The sequence below is a fragment of the Vombatus ursinus genome, unplaced genomic scaffold (genome assembly GCF_900497805.2).
Source record: "Vombatus ursinus unplaced genomic scaffold, bare-nosed wombat genome assembly UNPS02000580.1, whole genome shotgun sequence".
Taxonomy (NCBI): Eukaryota; Metazoa; Chordata; class Mammalia; order Diprotodontia; family Vombatidae; genus Vombatus; species Vombatus ursinus.
The window spans coordinates 16,138,887-16,159,436 of NW_020940358.1; the positions used below are offsets into that span (position 1 = coordinate 16,138,887).

The following is a 20,550-nucleotide window of genomic DNA, read 5'->3' on the forward strand; positions in this document are numbered from 1 at the left end:
AGATGAAGAATTGGGCTAAAGGAGCTCTTATAGCCCAAGTTTCAATTTTCCACATTGAAGTCTACAAATCAAGCACCATCACAGTGATGTCTTCACAGGAGCACATCTGAAAAAGATCTGAGGGTTTTAATGGGTTATACACTCAATATTCCTCAACAATGTCCAAAAAAGCTAATACAATCTTAGGCTATATTAAGAGAAGCATACCATCCAGGAATAAAGTCCTCTTGTACTAGGCCTCAGTCAGACTACACCTAAAGTACTGTGTTCATGTCTAGGCACCACAGTTTGGAAAGGACAATGATAAACTGGCTAGTATCCAGAGAAAGACAACTAGGGCAGTGAATAGCATTGAGCTCATGATTTATGATAATTGGTTGAAGAAAATGGAGATAAGAAAAGAAAAGGGAAGAGAAGGGAAGAAGAGAGGAGAGGAAGGAAGGAGAGGGGAGGAGAGGGGATGGGAGGAGAGGGGAGGAGAGGAGAGGGGAGGAGAGGGGAGGAGAGGGGAGGGGAGGAGAGAGGAGGGGAGGAGAGGGGAGGGGAGGAGAGGGAAGAGAAGTCAATAAACCTTAACACAACATGTGGAGAACCTCAATCAATTAATCAACTAGCATTTATTAAACCTCTAATATGTGTCAGACACTAGGGATACAAAATACAAAGTAATACAGTTTCAAGAAGCTTATATATTCTGCTCTCCCATGGAGAGACCTCTCAGGCCAATGCTTTCCCTCGTCCCGCCACCACTGCCGCCATGCCCAGAAAAATCGAGGAAATAAAAGACTTCCTGCTGACAGCCAGGAGATAAGATGCCAAATCTGTCAAGATCAAGAAAAACAAAGACAATGTGAAGTTTAAGGTCATCACAGACAAAGAGAAGGCAGAGAAACTTAAACAGTCCCTGCCTCCTGGTTTGGCTATGAAGGAGCTGAAGTGAAGGAATCATTCAGTGTTCCACCTGTATTAAAATGTAGGGAAAAAAAAGAAAAAAAGAAAAAAAAAGAAGCTTATATTCTGCTGGAGGATATAACAGGTTCACCAACAAGTAAATAAAGGATCTATAGAAAATAAACACAAATTGATTTTGGGAAGAGGGCACTAACAGAAATAGGGAAAGTCTTCTTGAAAGAGATGGCATCATAGCTGTCTTCTGGTAGTTAAAGGGTGTTATGTGGAATGAGTAGATTAAAAAGCATCTATTAAACACTTACTATGTATCAAATAATGCAAGTATTGAGGACACAAATAGAAAAAGCAAGATGAGCCCTGCTATACGTAGCTTACTCTCTAATTGGGGGAAACACGTAATAGAAAGTTCAGCTGCAAGGTGAATGGAAAGGCCTGGGGATCCTAAGGGTGGTGGCCCCAATCTAATTGAAAAGTATGAATAGAATTTGTGACATTCATCTCATCAAAACCATGTGAGCAGTCAATGCAAGCAGCCCAGAAGGGTTTTGGTTGACATGAACCTAGGGGAGGGAAGGAGAGGAGAAGGTAATGGAGGAAGGGAACATCCATTGATGTAAGAAGAATTAGACTTGTTCTTGGTGCTAGAAAGTAGGAAGAGGAACAACAGGTTCCTAAGAGGCAGATTATGGTTTGATGTCAGGAAAAATATCCAAAAAGTCCACAGGAATGCAGCTGGATGTAGTAGGTCTTTCCTTACTAGATGTCTTCAAACAAAGGCTGGATGACAGATGATTGCTTATGGGGTATGTTTAAAAGGAGGTGCTTGTTCAGGCTTTGGCTAGACTAGGTGATCACACATGTCCCCTCCAGCTCTGAAAATTGTGTGATACTGTGAAACTGTCTGCTTTTCAAAATAGATTTCCAAGTGCCCACCAAAACTTACTCAAAAACACTCAGTTTTCCATGCTAGCAGCCTCTAGTTGAAACAAAAATGTAGAAGATTCCTTGAAGTGAGTTCAGTATTGTGGGAGTGGGCTTTCACTATGGGTTTCCCTGACATTAAGTGGTATCATGGACCATTTGTACATCCATTCACTGTGTACAAACATGTATTAAGCACCTACTATGTACAAAAAGGGAGAAGACACAAAGATTAATAAGATTGAAGATTAGCTCTTAAGAACATAAGATGTAGGATAAGAAAGTGGTATGTAGCTGCAGTACACAGCAGAAAGAGTCCTGGATTGAAATCAGAAGTTCTGGCTTCAAGTCTCAACTCTGACACTTATTAGCTGTGTGATCTTGGAAAAGTTGCTTCATTTTTCTGCATCTTAGTTTATTGATTCACAAAATGAAGGTAAGTGGATCAGATGGCCTCTGAGTTACCTTCTGGCTCTGAGACCTTATGATTCTATAATAAATTAACTATGTCTCTGGGCTTTTATTTCCTCCATTTGTAAAAGAAGTAGAATAATAATGGATTAAAAGTCCTTTGGACAGCAAGGAGATCAAATCAGTCAATACTTTAAAAAAATTAATTCAGGTGATTCACTGGAAGGTCACATATTGAAAATGAATCTTAAATACTTTGGCCACATAGTGAGAAGATGGGACTCATTGGAAAAGACTTCGATCTTGGGAAAGATTAAAGGCAAAAGGAGAAGGGGATGGCAGAGAATGAGACGGATAGATATGATATCATGGAAACAATATACACAAAGTTGTACAGACTTTGAGAGAGTGGAGGAAAGAGGGGCCTGGCATGCTATGATCCATGGGGTGATAAAGTATCAGACACAATTGAATAACTGAACAACAACAGCAACAACACCAAAAATGGATTTATGTAAAGCATATCATATATTGAAAAACACCATGTAAATGTCAGTTATTATTGTTGTCACATCTAGGGCATTCTCTTCTCTCACACATGGGGCCTCAAGAATGGGTACTGCAGATTCAAGTTACTTTGCAGGGCCACATCCACTTAAAAAGATAGCTCAATAGCCCCCAATAATGTGTTTGCTTTTTCCTCTAGTCAGCCAGAAGTCACAATTAGTTCAACAAAAAGGCACTTAATGGGAAAGCATAGTAAAGGATTTGCAATAGAACATTTCTCCCATAAACCTAGGACACAGTCTTCCACGATTTAGACACTGTTAGTGGGAAAGGGAACACACATAGAGTTCCACGAGAGGAGCCCAGATCACACACGAGGTGTCCGCATGTGGGAAATATGAGTGTGGAGAAGCAATTCACATTTGTGATGACTTCTGGAGTTGTCATCATGCTGCTGTCATCCCATCAGAGCCCCATAGCTCTGCTGATGTAGCCTCTGCTAAGCCTGGCTCCTGCTACTTAGCATATTCTGGGTTCTTCTCTTCAGGAACACCTAAGCCACCTCTAATTCAGTCAGTTAGGGTATAGTGGCTAGAACCTGATCAGGACAGACTGACAACTTCTTAATCATTGCCACCAGATCCAACCAGCAAAAACCAAGCAAAGTGCCCCTAGGCTAAGATTAGGTCTTTTTCTTCTCACACCTTATGTCTGGGAGGAAATCAAAGCCTTAGATTAGAGATAACTAATTTAGAGTGAAATGTTCTTACATATTCCCCAAATCATCTTCAGTTTAGCATGCAAATTCATTTGAGCCTGAACAAAAGATGAGCTAAGGAAGCATGGTCTTTGCTTTCCACTTACCTAGCCCACATTCCTGTCTCTATTATGCATAGCTGATAACAGAAAAGCCTGCTTTGAAAAAATATCTTATTCTCCCTAATTCTCCCTATATTATTATAAAGGCCATTCACAAAATCTTGGAGCTGGGAAAGGTCATGCAATCAAGCAAACACCCTGACCCACAATTACCTCTAGAAAGCCCCAATAAGGTACCTCCTGCTTCCCCACTACTACCCCAGTGCAAGGAAGAACAGTCCCTCCATAGGTGGCCCTTTCCACTTGTGCATAGCTTGATTTGCTAGGAAGTTTTTCCTTAAAGAGAAAGGGTTAGGGACTGGTCCCATGATTTCATTAGTAAAGGGAACTCTCAGGTTCTACCCATGCAGGTCAGTACCCACTTTACAACTTAGAGTCTTAAGAGAGACTCTGAGACTGAGTGATTTGAGTAGGTTTACATAGTCAGTATATATGTTAGAGGCATCAAGGTTTGTTCTCAACCAATACACTATGCTATCTGTCTAAACTTGTCTCTCTGAAATTTCCACACCATGCTCCTAGTTCTGTCCTCTACTTGGCATTCAAAGTCCTTCATAGCCTGCCCCCTCCCCATCTTTCCAGTCTTCTTGCACCTTATGCCCTCACTCCCCACGTACCCTGTGATCTGGTGACATCAGCCACCTGGCTTTTCCTCACACATAACAGTCCATCTCCAAACTCTGGACAGTTCTTCTGACTGTCCCTCATATCTAAAATGTTCTCCCTCTTCATCTCTGCCACCTGGCTTCCTTCAAGTCCCAGTTAAAATCCCACTTTCTCTAGGAAGTCCTTCACAGTCCCCCTTTTGCTGGTGACTTTCTTCTGTTGATTACCTCCAATTTATCCTGCATATAACTTGTTTGTTCAGTTATTGTATGTTGTTTTGCCCATTAGACTGGGAGCTCCTTGAGGGCAAGGACTGTCTTTTGCCTTTCTTTGTATCCCCAGTGCTGAGGATAGTGCCTGTCACATAGTAGGTGTTTAATAAATGTTGATTGACTGACTTGGGCAAAACAAGTCTAATTCATCTTCCAGATGACAATCTTTCAAATACTTGAAGACAGTGATATCATGTACCCTCTAAATCTTTTCTCCTTCCTACCCCCGACAAACATTCTCGGTTCCTAAAACTGATTCTCATATTGCATGACTTCCAGTCCTTTCACTATCCTGGTGAGAGCACACACCAGATAATTGATGCCCTTCCTAAAAAGTATCACTAAGAACTAAACCCAGCTCCAAGTCTTTGCAAATAACTTGTTGTTCAATTGTTTTAGTCATTTCCAACTCTTTGTGACTCCATTTGGAGTTTTCTTGGCAAAGATACTAGAATAGTTTGCTATTTCCTTCTCTAGCTCATTTTACAGGAAATTGAGGCAAACAGGGTTAAGTGACTTGACCAGGGTCACACAGCTAGTAACTATCTGAGGCTGGATTTGGTCTTCCCAATACCAGGCCCAGCACTTTATCCACTGAGTCATCTTGCTGGCCTGTATAAAACTTAGTAGATTGTAAAATGTCTTGAATAGTCTAAAACCTATTTAGCATCAGGGACAGCATTCAGCTGCTAAGGCTATTCCCAAGTAGGTGGAGAAATAGTAACTGCATGAGCAGACCAAATATTCTCTGGAGAAGGAATAGGGGGAAGTCACGCTTGGACTAATGGGAAATAGGTCACAGAATCTCAAAGCTTTGCTTTGTAATCCTTACTGCTCCTTATAATAAAACCATCTAGTCATGAGAGATAATCTGAAAGTTTTTCTGTTCTAATGTTCCATCCCTCAAATCTGCCATCTTCTTAACAGTGGAGAGGTGGCAGTGCTTACAACTAAACTATGCTGAGCCACAAGAGGGAAAATATTTCTATAAAACAGAGGATCTTAACCTGAGTTCTGAGAACTTGTTTTTACACATACACACACACACACACACACACACACACGTGTGTCTATCTGTGTATGTATGTGTATATATACACATACACATATTTTATAAATTTGTATACATATATATACACACATATATACATACATATGTATATAACTATATTTCAACATAATTTGTTTCCTAGGCAATCTTATGCATTGTATTTTTGTGATTTTAAAAATATTATTCTGGCTAGGCATGGCAATACACACCTGAAATCCCTACTATTGGAGATGTCCAGGCTAGTGGACTGCTTGAGCTCAGGAGTTCTGAGGTGCAGTAGGGATAAAACCAATTGGATGTCCATGTTAAGTCTGGCACCAAGACAGTGAGCCCCTTGGAGTGGAGGGGGGAGAGACTAGGCTGTCTGAGGAGGGGTAAACTAGTCCAGGAAATGGTACAAGTCAAAGCTCTTGTGCCAATTAGTGGGATCTGGTCCATGAGTGGTCACTGCCTAGGGGAGATAGGAAGGTACAGTATTAAAAAAAAAAGACAAAAACTACATTATTTTGAGAAGGGTTCTAGAGGTTACTCCAGACTACCAAAGGGGCTCATGGTACAAGAAAGGTACAGAACTCCTGATTTCAAGGCTCCTCTTAGTTTACCAGGGAGCTGGCATGATGTGGGAAAACTAGACTCCCAGAGCTTCTGCCTCCATCACATAGCTAGATGTGTGACCTGGGGCAAGTCAGGTTACTTCCCTAGATTGTACTGGCTGCATCTGTAAAATGAGGCTAATAGTACCTTACTTGCCTGAAGACTGGGAATAAAACTCAATGAAATGAAATGTGGTATAGTGAAAAGAATGATGGCTCTTGAGTCAGGAGACTTGGGAAAACACCTCTGTCATCTTTGTCTCTTTTATTTAGCAGGGAGATAGAATACTTGTAAGTGGAAGGGACACTAGACAGACGCAGATAATATATGTCAGTGTTACTAACATTTGTATACTAGAAACAACACTAGTGATCTGAATTCTAAACCTGACTCAGACACTAAATAATTGGAATTTTTTTTTTTTTGCTTTTTGGTGGGGCAATCAAGGTTAAGTGACTTGCCCAGGGTCACACAGCTAGTAAGTGTCAAGTGTCTGAAGCTGGATTTGAACTCAGGTCCTCCTGACTTCAAGGCCAGAGCTCTAGCCCCTGTGCCACCTAACTGCCCCAATAATTGTAATTTTTGAGCAAGTCACTTTACCTCTCCGAGCCTCAGGTTCCCAATCTGTAAAATGGGGACAATTATGTCTTGTTTGTACATAGCTGTTGGCATCTTCTTTCCCCCATTAGACAATGCATTTCTTGCAAGCAGGGACTATTTTTTGCCTTTCTTTGTATCCCCAGAACTTAGTATGGCCTGACACATAGTAGGAACTTAGTAATTGCTTCTTGGCTTGACTTTATTTGTTTATTTAAACTATCAATCTCATAAAATTATTGTGAAGAAAGTTCATGTAAACATTTAAACTCATTAGAAATGTGAGGTATTGTTATCATGTGCTCTTCCTTTAAACCCCACAAAATGGAACAGGTATCTCCAGTTATCATTAAAGTGAACCTGATATTACCCAATATTTTTTAATTCTGCCATTTGTTTGAGAGACAGAATGGTATAATGGAAAAAGAGCTAAATGTGGGAGGTCTAGAAACTTGGCTCTAATATTTTCTAGCTGTGTGATCAGGGATATATCACCATCTCTCAGAGTTTTAGTTTCCTCATCTCTAAAATGGAGATAATATTTGAGTTATCATTATGAACTTTCTCTATATCCCAGAGTGGGTGACATATAGCATAGTAGTCATCAAAAGATAATAACTCATATTTATAGAGGTCATTAAAGTTTTCAAAGTGCTTTCCCCACAGCAACCCTCTGAGGTAGATTGGGAAAGTATTGTTACCCTCATTTTACAGATGAGAAAATGAGGCTTATAGAATTGAATGACTTGCCCAAGGTTGCACAGCAACATTTCTTTTCTTTTCTTTTCTTTTCTTTTTTCTTTTCTTTTCTTTTCTTTCTTTCTTTCATTCTTCTTTCTTTCCTTCCTTCCTTTCTTTCTCTTCCTTCCTTCCTTTCTTTCCTTCCTTCCTTCCTTTTTTCTTTCTCTTCCTTCCTTCCTTTCATTAATTCTTTCTTTTTCTTATCCTTCCTTCTTTCCTTCCTTCTTTCTTTCTAGCAAAAAATTCCATTTATTCAATTCAATAGAAAAATAGAAATCAGAAAAAAACATACATATGAGAATATATATCAGACAATATAGATTGAGGGAACTCCCACATTGGAAACAAGGTAACTCAGAGAGACAGACAGAGACAGAGACAGACAGACAGACAGACCTAAAGGGGAAAATTCCCTGAAAGTCTCTAACGTGGCAAGCTGGGGATAGGCACATGATGGAAACTCCCAGTTCCTTTCATGTTGGCTTCTTCCTTGAGTCTTTTTCTCCTTTTAGCAACCTGAAGAGGATGTTATTGCGTGTGTCTTCTCTCTCAAAGCTGAAAGCCAAAATCTAATCAGGTCCCTTAAAGTCAATGTTTTTTCTGCTATACCATACATACTACTATCCCTCAGAAAATACCTGTGGATTAATTTGATCTGTAAAATGGGGTATTGTGAATGGAGATTGTAAAAGGTAAAATATATCATTTTAACTACATAAAAATCTTTTGCATAAACAAGATCAACCAAGATGGAATTTGATGAGAAACCAAGAGTGGGAAAACATTTATTGTAAATATCACCAATAGAAGTCTACTGTCAAAAGTATATTATGGATGAGATTCCCAAACTAGATGCCACAGCAAACTCATAGAAGTAACATGGGACACTTTAAATTTTCAGGGGAAACAGAGTCATATTTAAGAGCTAGTAGTTTGAGGTAGTTCACGGTTTCAACCTTAAATCATGCTGCATTCCTTTCCATAACTTTTTTTGATTATTTAAGCTATGCTTTTGCTTACTTATATCTTTGGCTGCACCACTAACTTCTTAAACTTTCTCATTGGCAACATCTTTGAGAGGCTGGGTTTTCAGTAGTTGTGATAAAAAGCAAATACCAAGCAAAAATCAATGTGGAACAGAAATTCGGAGTGGTGCTATCCAATCTGATTCCAAGGTTTTAGAAGCTGTAAAATTACCAAAAGGTATATACATATATATATCTCATTAGTAAATAACTGTGGTAATTTAAGACTAAAATAAAAATATTATTTTTAATTTCTATATATGTATTATTTTCTCAAATGGCTAAGTTGTCAGGCATAAATACTTATTAACTTGTTTGGACCTAACTACTCTTAAAATGGAACTGTTAGGTATTTCTTTTGGCCTAGGGTCCCCATGAAAAAATTCTGAGACACTAGGCCACAATAAACTGAGAAAGCTTGGGAATCTTTGATATAGAGAACTGACAAAGATACAGAACAGCAAGAGCCATCCCCCAACAGATAAGTGATCAAAGGATATGAAGAAAGTTTTCATACGAACTGCAAATTACAAATAACCTCATGAAAACATGCCCCAAATTACTGATAGTAAGAGAAATGCAAATTAAAACAACTTTAAATTTTTACTTTATGCCATGCAAATAAATGAGTAAAAATGTTCCAAAATAGGAAGAGGAGATGTTGGAGGGGCTACTAGAAGATGTTGGCAGAACTATGAAATAATCCAAGCTTCTGGATATCAATTTGGAATTATGCGAGGAAAGGGAATAAAGTATCCATGCTCTTTGATGAAGCAGTCCCACAACTTGGCATTTATCCCAAGTAAATCAAATAGAGAAATAAATATCCAATATGTGCCAAAATATTTATAGCAGCACTCGTTGTGATAAGCAAAATACTGGAAACTAAGTGGCTGCCTGAGGACTGGCTGAAAAGGATATAGTATATGAATGTAATGTAATATTATTATTTAGCAAGAAATGAAGATGAGGAATTCAGAGAAAGATGAGATTTACATGAACAAATACAAAACAAAATAGCAGAACTAAGAAAAGAATATATAATGACTATTACTATGTAAATGAAAAGACCTCTGAAAATAAGGAAGTCTAGCTCTGAGTCACTGAAAAAACCAACATAAGTCCTAGAGAAGAGACAATGAAACATATTTCTCAGCAAAAAGGCTAGGGACCAAATATTATATCAAATGTCAGTTTTTATCTAGTTATTTTTCTTTATCACAAGGAAAGGTTTGGCAGGCAGGAGAAAGATTCATCAAGAAACTCTTCTTCTGGGAGCCAAGATGGTGGAGTAAGCAGTAAATAGCCATAACTCTCCCACACTCACCTCCAAACAACCATAAAACAACACCCCCAAACAAATCCTGGAACAGCAGAATCAGCAAAAAGATAGGGTGAAACAATCTTTTAGCCCAAGAAACTTGGAAGATCAGCAGGAAAGGTCCATCTTACTTGGGTAAAAGGGGAATGCAGCCCAACACAGGAAGAGTCCCAGCAAGCTAGCAGCAAGCTCCACCTCAACAAACCAATGGGAGATCCTGAGCCCCAGTGCAACAGGCCCCCCCACCCCATGCCCGGGGAATGGACAGACTCCAGCTCCAAGAACCACCATGTGCTTTAGCATAGTTCCAGGCAAATACGCAACCTCTAGTGGCCAGACCTTCACATGCTTCAGTGTAGCCACAGAGAAATGCAGAAATACCCCACCAGCCTCAGTATACCACAGATACCAGCACTAGGACCCTGGCTCAGCACCAGATAAGCTGCCAGAAACCTACAGCCTCCAGCAGTACCAGCCACCCCCCCAATCCACCTCCTTAGCACAGCACCAGACACCTCCATGGGTTTCAGGGCAACATCAGTGTAGTATTGGGTAAATGGCCAGGACCTGCAGCCCCTGGTATAAGAAGCCTGAGATAGAAACTCTTCCAACCCAGGAGCAGAGCTCAAATTCAAAAGAAAGGAAAAAGGTCAAAAAAGATGAACAAAAGACACCAAAAAAAGAAAGTTATTATGGTGACAGAGAAGATCAAGACACAAACTCAAAAGAGGAGAATAATGTCAAAACACCAGTGGGCAAAGCCCCAAACAAAAATGGGAAGTGGTCTCAAGCCCAGAAAGAACTAATAGAAAAACTCAAAAAGGAGCTTAAAAATCAAATAAGAGAGGTAGAAGAAAAATTGGGAAAAGAAAGGAGAGTGATGCAAGAGAATTATAAAAAAAAAAGAGTCAGCTTGGAAAAAGAAAACAACTGCTTAAAAAGTACAATTGGTCAAATGGAAAAGGAAGCATAAAAGCTAACTGAAGAAAACAACATCTTAGAATTGGGCAAGTGGAAGCTAATGACTCCATGAGGCATCAAGAATTAATCAAATAAATTCAAAAGAATGAAAAAAATAGGAGAAAATGTAGAAATACCTCATTGGAAAAACAACTGACCTGGAAAATAGATCCAGGAGAGACAATGTCAGGATCATTGCACTACCTGAAAGCCATAATCAAAAGGAGGACCTGGACAGCATCTTTCAGGAAATTACCAAGGAAAACTGATATCCTGGAACCAGAGGACAAAATAGGCATTGAAAGAATACACCAATCACCTCAGAAGGTCACCAAACTCTAAGGAACATTACAGCCAAATTTCTGAACTATCAGGTCAAAGGAAAAATACCACAAGTCCACAAGTGGCCAGAAAGAAACAATTCAAATATCAGGAAGCCACAATCAGGATTACACAGGACTTGGCAGCTTTAACATTAAAGGACTGGCGGTCATGGAACATGATATTCCAGAAGGCAAAGGAGCCAGGACTACAACAAAGAATCACCACTCAGTGAAATTAGGCATCATACTTGAAGGGGAAAAAATGGGCATTCAATGAAATAGAAGGATTTGAAGCTTTCATAAGGAGAAGACCAGAACTGAACAAAAAATTTGATCTCTAATATCAAGACCCAAGAGAAATCTAAAAAGGGAAAAAGGAGAAAGAAAATATAAAGGATTCAATGGAGCCAAACTGTTTACATCCCTACACAATAAAATGATACTTGAAATTCTTAAAAATTGTACCACTGATAGTACAGCTAAAAAGCATATACATAGACAAAAGGTGGGTATGAGGTGAATTTGAGGGAATGACATAAAAATAATTAGGGGATGAGAAAGAGGAGCACACTAGGTGCAAAAGGAAGGAAGAAGTAGAATGGAGTAAATTATTTCACATGAAGAGGCACAAAAAACTTTTACAGTGGAAGGAAAGATGGGAGGGTAGGTGAAGGGCATTGCTTGAACCCTTCTTTGATCAGTATTGGCTCAAAGAGGGAATAATACACACAACCAGTTGAATATAGAAATTTATCTTACATTACAGGAAAGTTGGAGGGAGGTGAGATTAAGTTAAGAGGGGGGGACTGAGAGAAGAGAGGGCAGACCAAGGGAGGCAGTAGACAAAAGCAAAACAGTAGCAAGGAAGGAAAGGGTGAAAGGAGGGAGAGAACAAACAGGTGGGAAAATAGGATGGAGGGAAATACACAGTTAGTAATCATAACTGTGAATGAATAGGATGAACTCTCCCATAGACCTGAAGCAGAGTGTATCAAAAAGCAGAATCCTACAATATGTTGTTTACAAGAAACATACTTGAAGCAGAGGGACACATGCAGAGTGGAGGTAAGGAGCTGGAGCAGAAGCTATTATGCTGCAGGTGAAGTTAAAAAAAAAAGCAGGGGTTGCAATCTTGATCTTAGATGAAACAAAAGCAAAAACAGACTTAATTAAAAGAGATAAGGAAGGCAACTACATCTTGCTAAGAAGTACCACAGACAATAAAGTAATATCAACACTAAACATATATGCATCAAGTGGTATAGCATCCAAATTCTTAAAGGAGAAGTTAAGTGAGTTACAGGAAGAGATAGAGAGCAAAACTGTACTAGAGAGGGACCTCAACTGTCCCTTCTCAGAAGAATAGATTAGTATGTAAGACACAGTAGTAAATGACCATAGTAACCTAGTGTTTCATAAACCCAAAGACTCCAGCCTTTGGGATAAGAATGCACTATTTGACAAAAACTGCTAGGAAGATTGGAAAACAATAGGGCATAAACTAGGTGAAGAACAACATCCCACACCACATACCAAGATAAAATCAAAATGTATATGTGATTTAGACATAAAGGGTGACTCCATAAGCAAATGAGAAGAGCAAGGAATAGTCTACCTGTCAGATGTACGGATAAGGGAAGAATTCATGACCAAACAAAGCATAGACAGCATTATGAAATGTAAAATAGATAATGATTATTATATTAAATTTAAAAAGCTTTTGCACAAACAAGATTAGAAGGAAAGCAAAAAGTTGGGAAACAAAGCTGTCTTTGATAAAGGCCTCATTTCTCAAATATGTAGAGAAACATGTCAAATTTATACATGTGCAAAAATATTTATAGCAGCCCTTTTCCTTGTGGCAAAATATTGGAAAATGATGGAGTGCCCATCAATTGGAAAATGGCTGAACAAGTTGTGGTATGTGAATATAATGGAACACTGTTGTGCAATAAGAAATGATGAACAGGCAGATTTCAGAAAAACCTGGAAAGATTTGTATGAACTGACGCAAAGTGAAATGAGCAGAACAAGGAAAACATTGTACATAGTATCAGCAACTTTGTGTGATGATCAGCTATGAATGGCTCACCTCTTCTCAGCAACACAATGATACAAGACAGGTACAAAGGACTCACAAAGGAAAATGTTATCCATATCCAGACAAAGAACTGATAGACTCTGAATGGAGATTGAAGCATATTTTTTTCACTTGCTTTTTTCTTTTTCGTGTTTTTTCTCTTTTGATCTGTTTCTTCTTTCACAACTATGACTAATGTGGAGATATGTTTTACATGATAGCACATGTATAACCTATATCAAATTGCCTACCATTTTGGGAAGAGGAGATGAGAGGGAGGGAGAAAAATTTGGAACTCAAAATCTTGTAAAAATGAATGCTAAAAACTGTATATGTAATTGGGGAAAAATAAAATACCATTAAAAAAGAGTCACTAATAAAACATGCATTTTTTGTAAATGAAGGGTTTTTCTACACTCACACAATCAACCCTTCCAGCTACATGAGACAGTGTTGTGGTTGTTGTTGTTGTTTTGATAAGTTAGAATATAAACCAAAGGCTTTATTATGCTTGTGGAAAGACCGGTGTGGGCAGATGTAGCAGAGCCTCACTGGACACGGCCAGCTTTTGTGAGTCATCTGGAAACTTCTGTGATCATCTCATGTAGCCTATAAGTAGGTACAGATGTCATCAAGTGTGAAGGGTGTGGTTTTAAGGTGTTATAAGTGGATAGACCATTGGATCAGTCTCAAATTCTTGGTTTCTTATCCATGGTAGACTGTGAGCTCCTTAAGAAAAGGGATTATTTTTAAAAATCTTTTTTCTCTATCCTCATAGCTTAGCTAACACAGCCCCTGGAATATAACAGGTGCTTAATAAGTACTAGTTCATTGCATAACTACTTGCTGTGGGACCCTGGGCAAGTAAGTTAATTTTTCTGTCTACCTCAGCTTCCTGTTCTGTAAAGTGGGGATAATAATAGCACCTATCTTTCAAGGTTGTTGTGAGATTAAATGAGATAAAATTTGTAAATCACTTTGCAATCCTTAAATCATCACATAAATACTAGCTATTATTTTTTAATTATTCTAATACTTCTGGAATGTTTCACCAAAGGCCTTTCAATCCTATATGCACCTGACAGCTATTTCTGATATGATTTCCAATTTTCAAAGAAGCAATTAATTTATTATTTCTTTAAATTGTTTAAAATTTTTAAACTCAGCAATCATCAGCCAAATCAAACGTTCAAAGATACACATTAAAAGTGATTAAGGAAGAGCATGTGTTGTTATTTATAATTTCTTTTAAAATGAATATTAACTTGAACAAAATAATTACAATAGTGCCCTCTTTGCTCCCTAGTCCCTTTCTGATCTCATTTTCTTCTTTGTATTTTTGTTAGGCTTTATTGGGGGTGTGTTTTTGTATTCACATTTATATTATTGTCCCAATTCTGCTTTCTTCACTCTGTGGCACTTTGAATCAGAGGATTATAGATTTAGAGCTGGAATGAACATTAAGAGGTCATCTAGTTCAACCCTCCTATTTTAGAGAAGAGGAGAGTGAGAGGCAGAGAGGGAAAATTACTTCTGTAAGATTACATGGGCTATAGGGCTTCCTGCAAAGTCTGGGATCCAACGAGGTCCCCTTCTTCTGAATGCAATGTTCTTTTCTCAATGCTACTCATATGAATCTTCCCAGAGCTTTGTAGTCATTCACAATTGTCTTTTTTAGGAGAGAGGGGAAAGAAGAGAGAGGATCTGGGCCTATGGATTTGTGGAGTTTGTGGTGGTGGTTTTTTGTTTTGTTTTGTTTTGTTTTGTTTTTTTAGTGAAAGGAACTCTGTGAGTAACCTCCCTCTACCAATGTGGATCTACAACTTTTCTGTAGCTTCTAGATGTGGAGTATTATCTCTCGGCACTGAGAGATTAAGTCAGTTAGTCCATAAACATTTATTAAGCACTTACTATGCTCCAGGCACTGTGACAAGATGCAAACAAAGGCAAAAGACAGTCCCTGGGCTGAAGAAGGTAGACAATATGCAAGAATTACATCCATGATAGATTGGACATAATGGAGGGAAGGTGACAGAATTAAGGGGGAATCAGGAAAGGCTTCCTGTAGTTGGTAGGATTTTAACTAGGACTTGAAAGAAGCCAAGGAAGCCAGGAGATAATTGAGGAGGGAGAACATTTCATGAATGGGGCGGGGGGCAGTCAGTAAAAATGCTATGAGTCAGGGGATGGCATGTCTTCTTCAAGAAACACCAAGGAAGCCAAGGTCACTGGGGAGGCAGCACACATGGGAAGGAGATAAGGAATAAAAAGACTAAAAAGGTGTGTGGGGTGGGGGCAGATTATGAACAGTCGGCATGTGTCAGAGGCAAAACTTGTAACCAGTCTTCCTGCCTCTAAGGTGGACTTCCTCTCCACCACATCATTTCATTACACTCATATACTACAATTTGGCCAGTCTCCAGTTCCTGGTTTTTGCTATTCTGAATAATGCTGCTGTAAATATTTTTGTACAGAGAGGTCTTTTTTCCCCCTTTTAATAATATCCTTAGAAAGTACAGTCTTAGTAGTGGGATTGCTGGGTCAAAGGATGCAATCAGTCTTGTAACTCTTATTGTATACAAATAATAAAATTATACCCAGTCACGGCTGAGCTTTGGAAACTGCTACATCAGATGGTTTTCATTTTGGGTACTGGACTTATTTTTCTTTTTAAAAAATGGGGAGCAAATGAGAGGCTGAAAATCCCTTAGGAAAAAAATATTCTTATGTATATTCTAAGTGCCGATTTTACACATGAAACATTTCAGCATGTTTAACTCATTCATCTTCTTTTTAGAAAATCTTACATGAAGATATCTGAATGAAAGAATGGAAATAACAGCATTCACAAAGAATGATGTTTGTTATTCTTTCATCTTTATTTTTTAATTGATGTCTTTTATTTTTATATCACATTTATTTATCCTTCCTTTGTAACAAAGACATTTTTTAAAGAGAGGGAAAAAGTAGTTCAGCAAAGCCAACCAAAGCACTGTGTCTGGCCGTATACACAGTATCACACGCCCACTGTCCCCTACATATGCAAGGAAGAAAGGAAGTACAATTTGTCAACTCTTCTCCAGGTCTGAATTTAGTCATTATAACTAGGCAATGTTCAGTTTCATTTTATTGCTCTTTCCATCTGTATTGTTGAATTTATTGTGCACATTATTTTTTTATTATTTTGCTTACTTTAGTTTGCATCAGTTCAGATAAGTCTTCCCATGTTTTTCTGAATTCTTCATATTAGTCATTTGTTATGGTACAGAAATAGTACATTACACTCATGTAAAACAATTTGTTTAGCCATTACCCTCAATCAATGCGCATGTACTTCATTGCTTCTGGTTCTTTACTACCACAAAAAGTGCTGCTATGGCACACATGGGACCCTTCTTTCTGTCTTTGATCTCCTTTGGGGTAAATGCTCAGCAGGGAGAGCTCAGGGTATAGAAATTAGCCACTTTTTTGCATAATTCCAAAATTATTCTATTTCCTTTAACACAAAAAGGACATCTCAATTTCTTTCTAAAGATAATCAGCAAAACTGGAGGAACATTTGAATCAGAAATTGATTACAGTTTCCATATGCAAATAAAAATGTATTAGACATGTGACCTTGAGTCAATCACTTCCCCTCTGTGGGCCTCAATTTTGTCATCTGTGAATTGAGACAGTTGTGGTTCTATGTTCTATAAAGTCCCTCCCAGCTCAGACATTCTATAATCCTATTGGGTTTCTTTCCCCCCACCTCCACTCCAACTCACAGCTAACTTTGGAAGGAAATTTCTAGTATCTTGAGATTTACATTTTGTTTCATGGAACAACCAATACATAAAATTATGTATTTACATTTTGTTTCATAAAACAACCAAGCACATAAAATCCTGCTGCTCTAGAGTCTGGCTTATGAGGTGCACTAGATGATATTGCACCAGGATATTCCTGGTGCGTAATGGGCAATTTTGAAAAGAAAAAATGGTGTGTTTTTTGGGATATCTGCCCCTGGGGTCCTACAGAACAATTTCATCTTATGTAATACTAATTTTTTTTTTGAAGGCTACCAAACCCGGTCTGTAGTGATACTCCCCTCTCCCCTAGCCAATAGCTAGAAATACTTTTCAGCACAAAAGCTATGTGAGATGAGGCTTTAGAACACTAGTTTTATGTGTGTAGATATCAGAACTACAAAAAATATATTTTTGCTTTTTTTTTAAGGCACAGATGTTTAATTTCAATAATGGAAAAAAAAAACCCAGCACCCAAAGAGTGTTTTAACATGGTGTTGTCCTGGGAGATTAAGAACTTTCTAATCAATGCGAAAAACGAGACAGAGAATGGAGCTCAACAAGCCCACTTTCTTTTCTCCCAAATGTAAGCTCTATTTAGCTCTGAATCCTTAAGCCAGAGCTTGTAAAAAGCTGTTTGTTTGGAACTGACCTTCTCCTTTTATGTAACATGATACTGCACGCTTCACCGGGCCCCGAATGCAGCTAAACATATGTCGTCAGCTGTGCGTTACTGCCCCTTCTATTAAAATGGATTCTGGTAGCATATGTGGGAATAGATTTGCCACATATACTCAAGGGAGATGAAGGAATACAAGGCAATTAGCAGGAGCAGTACCCAGACCTCACTGCTAAGCCTCAGTAGGAAGTACAAAGACTTATCTCATGAGCATGGAAACAATTTAAGGTCAACAAGTAATCGTGGAAAAGGAAACTTTAAAAAAACAAGAACCTGGTAAGTGACCTAGTAAACACTCCCCTCCCTGCCCCCCTGCCCACATGGCATCTGGGGTTCACATGCATAATCTTTCTGGCTTCTCTACCCCCCCTCCATAATGACTTCCCTTTGCAATTTCCTGAAGGAAGTTGTTGAAGCGATCTTCTAGTGATAAAATAATGTCCTTGCCTACAATTGAAGAATCAGTCCCGATTTTTATTCCCTGCCCGTTCTCCTAATTAAGGGATGTCAGAAAGCTCTAATGCATTCAAGAAGAGAAGGCACTTTCTCTTCCCAGATAAACTGGCATCGAATAGTCAGACTTTGTAAAGGATTCATTTTCACGTTGTTCCTTCCAGCTTTGGTTTGTCCTGAATGAGGCCTTCCCTCTTCTGCCTGAACAAATTCTGGGCCTCTGGGTGGATGCTCACCCTCAAAGGCAGATGCATTCTCAGGATCTGGGAAGAGAAACTCATCCTTGCTCTATCTTAGTTTTCTCTTTGTACAGATCATTCCAAACAGCACCAATGAAATTAATTCTTTGATGGAGGAATGAACTTCTGTCATTTAATTATATGGTACATTTGGAGAGTCCCGTAACAACTAACTGGGGTCCAGGAAAGTATTTGGGAATATAGCCACAGAGGGCTTTGATGATACCTGCTGATAATGTGTATTCCTCTAGTGAGGCTTTTTTTGGCTTCCTCATTCTTAGAATAATGTACTTAATATAAACTCCACAGACTTAAGCAACAAAGCCCTCGATTTTGGAGAGGTTCTATAAAGCCCAATTCACATGGCAGCTTCTTGCCATAACTCGGAAACTATTGTTTACCTTCGAAGTTTCTTAGTGTTCCAGGTTTCTATTCACGTTTAGAGTAAACTTCTCAGGATATACCCAATTTCTCCTTTCCTTCCTCTCTTTCTTTTCAAAGTTTTCTTTCTTCCTGTTTTTCTTTTTCCTTCTTTCCTTCTGTCCCTTTTCTACTCTCCTTCTCTCTTTCTCTCCCTTCTCTATTTTCTTTTCTTCCTTCCTTGTTTCTTTCTCTCTTTACTTTTTTCTCTTCCTTTTTAAAAATTTCTTCTTCTCCCTCCTCCCTCCCTCTTTCCCTCTTTCCTCCTTCCTTCCTCTCTCCCTTTTTACTTCATTCTCTCCTTCCCTTCCTCCTTTCTTCCTCCCTCCTTTCTTCCTCCCTTCCTTTTTTCATCTGAATTACAACTTTAGACAAAAGTTATGTTAGAGTAAGAACAGGCTTCAGTCCCTAGACCGTCTGATTCTCTGCCTCATAACTTCCCAGCTTGCTCTGAGAATGATAAAACAAAGCACAATGCCCAAGTAGCATCAGACTTCTCCACTGTGATCATTTGATCTCTGTTGTCTATTAGAAATGGGATTTTAAGCGGAGGAAGAGTGGCAATGCCAATAACTGCCAATGGTGCTCTAAGTTCTCAGTCAGACTCTGAATTCCAGCTTCCAGAGGTAAAAAAGATGCTCAACTCTGAAAAGATAGTGAATGCTCTGGGGAGGAAGTACCCTGGGCAGCTTCTTTTGTTTCCTCCATCCCCACCAGAAAAAAAAAATCCTAAAAACTACATCCATCCAAGCAGCATGACAAAAAGACCCTAAGTCCTTGTCACTTGATTCCACTCCGGGCTTCGCAAAAGATGAGCTTGGAGGCGGCTATGTTCAGACGGTGCATCACCGGAGGCAAAATCTGGCACACAGTGAGTGTAACGCGCCATGACATCTGTCACAGCTCCTCGAAGATAAACCTTCAGTGATTGCTATGACTGGGGGAAGAAGTCATCCGAAGTCAGGAATGGAGAAGACGAGTGATATTTCAGACAGAATGGAGCCCACAGACAATGATGCATTACGGTGGAAAGGGAAATAGTTCAGGAGTTCTCAATCCCACGAAATGTCTTAATTATAAACATCTCTTCAGGAAGGCCAATGAGGCCAAGGGGAGGGGGAGGGGTGGGAACCTTTTTTAAGTAATAAAGATTAGGCAACATGTTGACACTGTGAGGCATATGCATTGTGTGTGTGTGTGTGTGTGTGTGAGAGAGAGAGAGAGAGAGAGTGAAAGAGAGAAAATGAAGGGAGAGACAGTCACACAGAACTCTTAATCTGTATAGTGCAAAGAGCCCTATATTAGAAATCATGGGCTCATAGATTTAAAACTAGAAAGGACCTTAAAAGTCAACTAGTCTAACCCCCTCATTACGAAAATGAGGAAACTGAAACCCAGAGACATTAAGCAGGTTACCCAAGGTCACAGAGGTAGTAAGAAGCGCAGCAGGGACTGGAACCAAGGTTCTCAGACTCCAAATCTAGCCTCCTCTTCTCTGTACCAAGTCAGATGATCTACATTTGGCTTTACCATTTACTGTTCCTGTGCCTTTGGTCAGGTTACTTAACCTCTGAACCTGGATCCTTTGTAAAATGGCGATGGTATAATACCTCATAAGGTTACTGTATAGATCAAGTTAGATGGTGAAGGTGACACATGCTGTATCCCTAAACCACGATGCAAATGTCAGGAAATATTATCTTATTCTTTTCATTTTTTTTAATGGGATTCAGATAGATACGATCCCGAAACAAATTTTTATCCTGCTATC

At 38.9% G+C, this 20,550-nt stretch overlaps 1 pseudogene; it reads left to right on the forward strand.

Annotated features, from left to right (window-relative positions):
• The first annotated feature begins 757 nt into the window (after positions 1-757).
• LOC114032797 lies at positions 758-940 on the forward strand (annotated as a pseudogene).
• Positions 941-20,550: the final 19,610 nt, after the last annotated feature.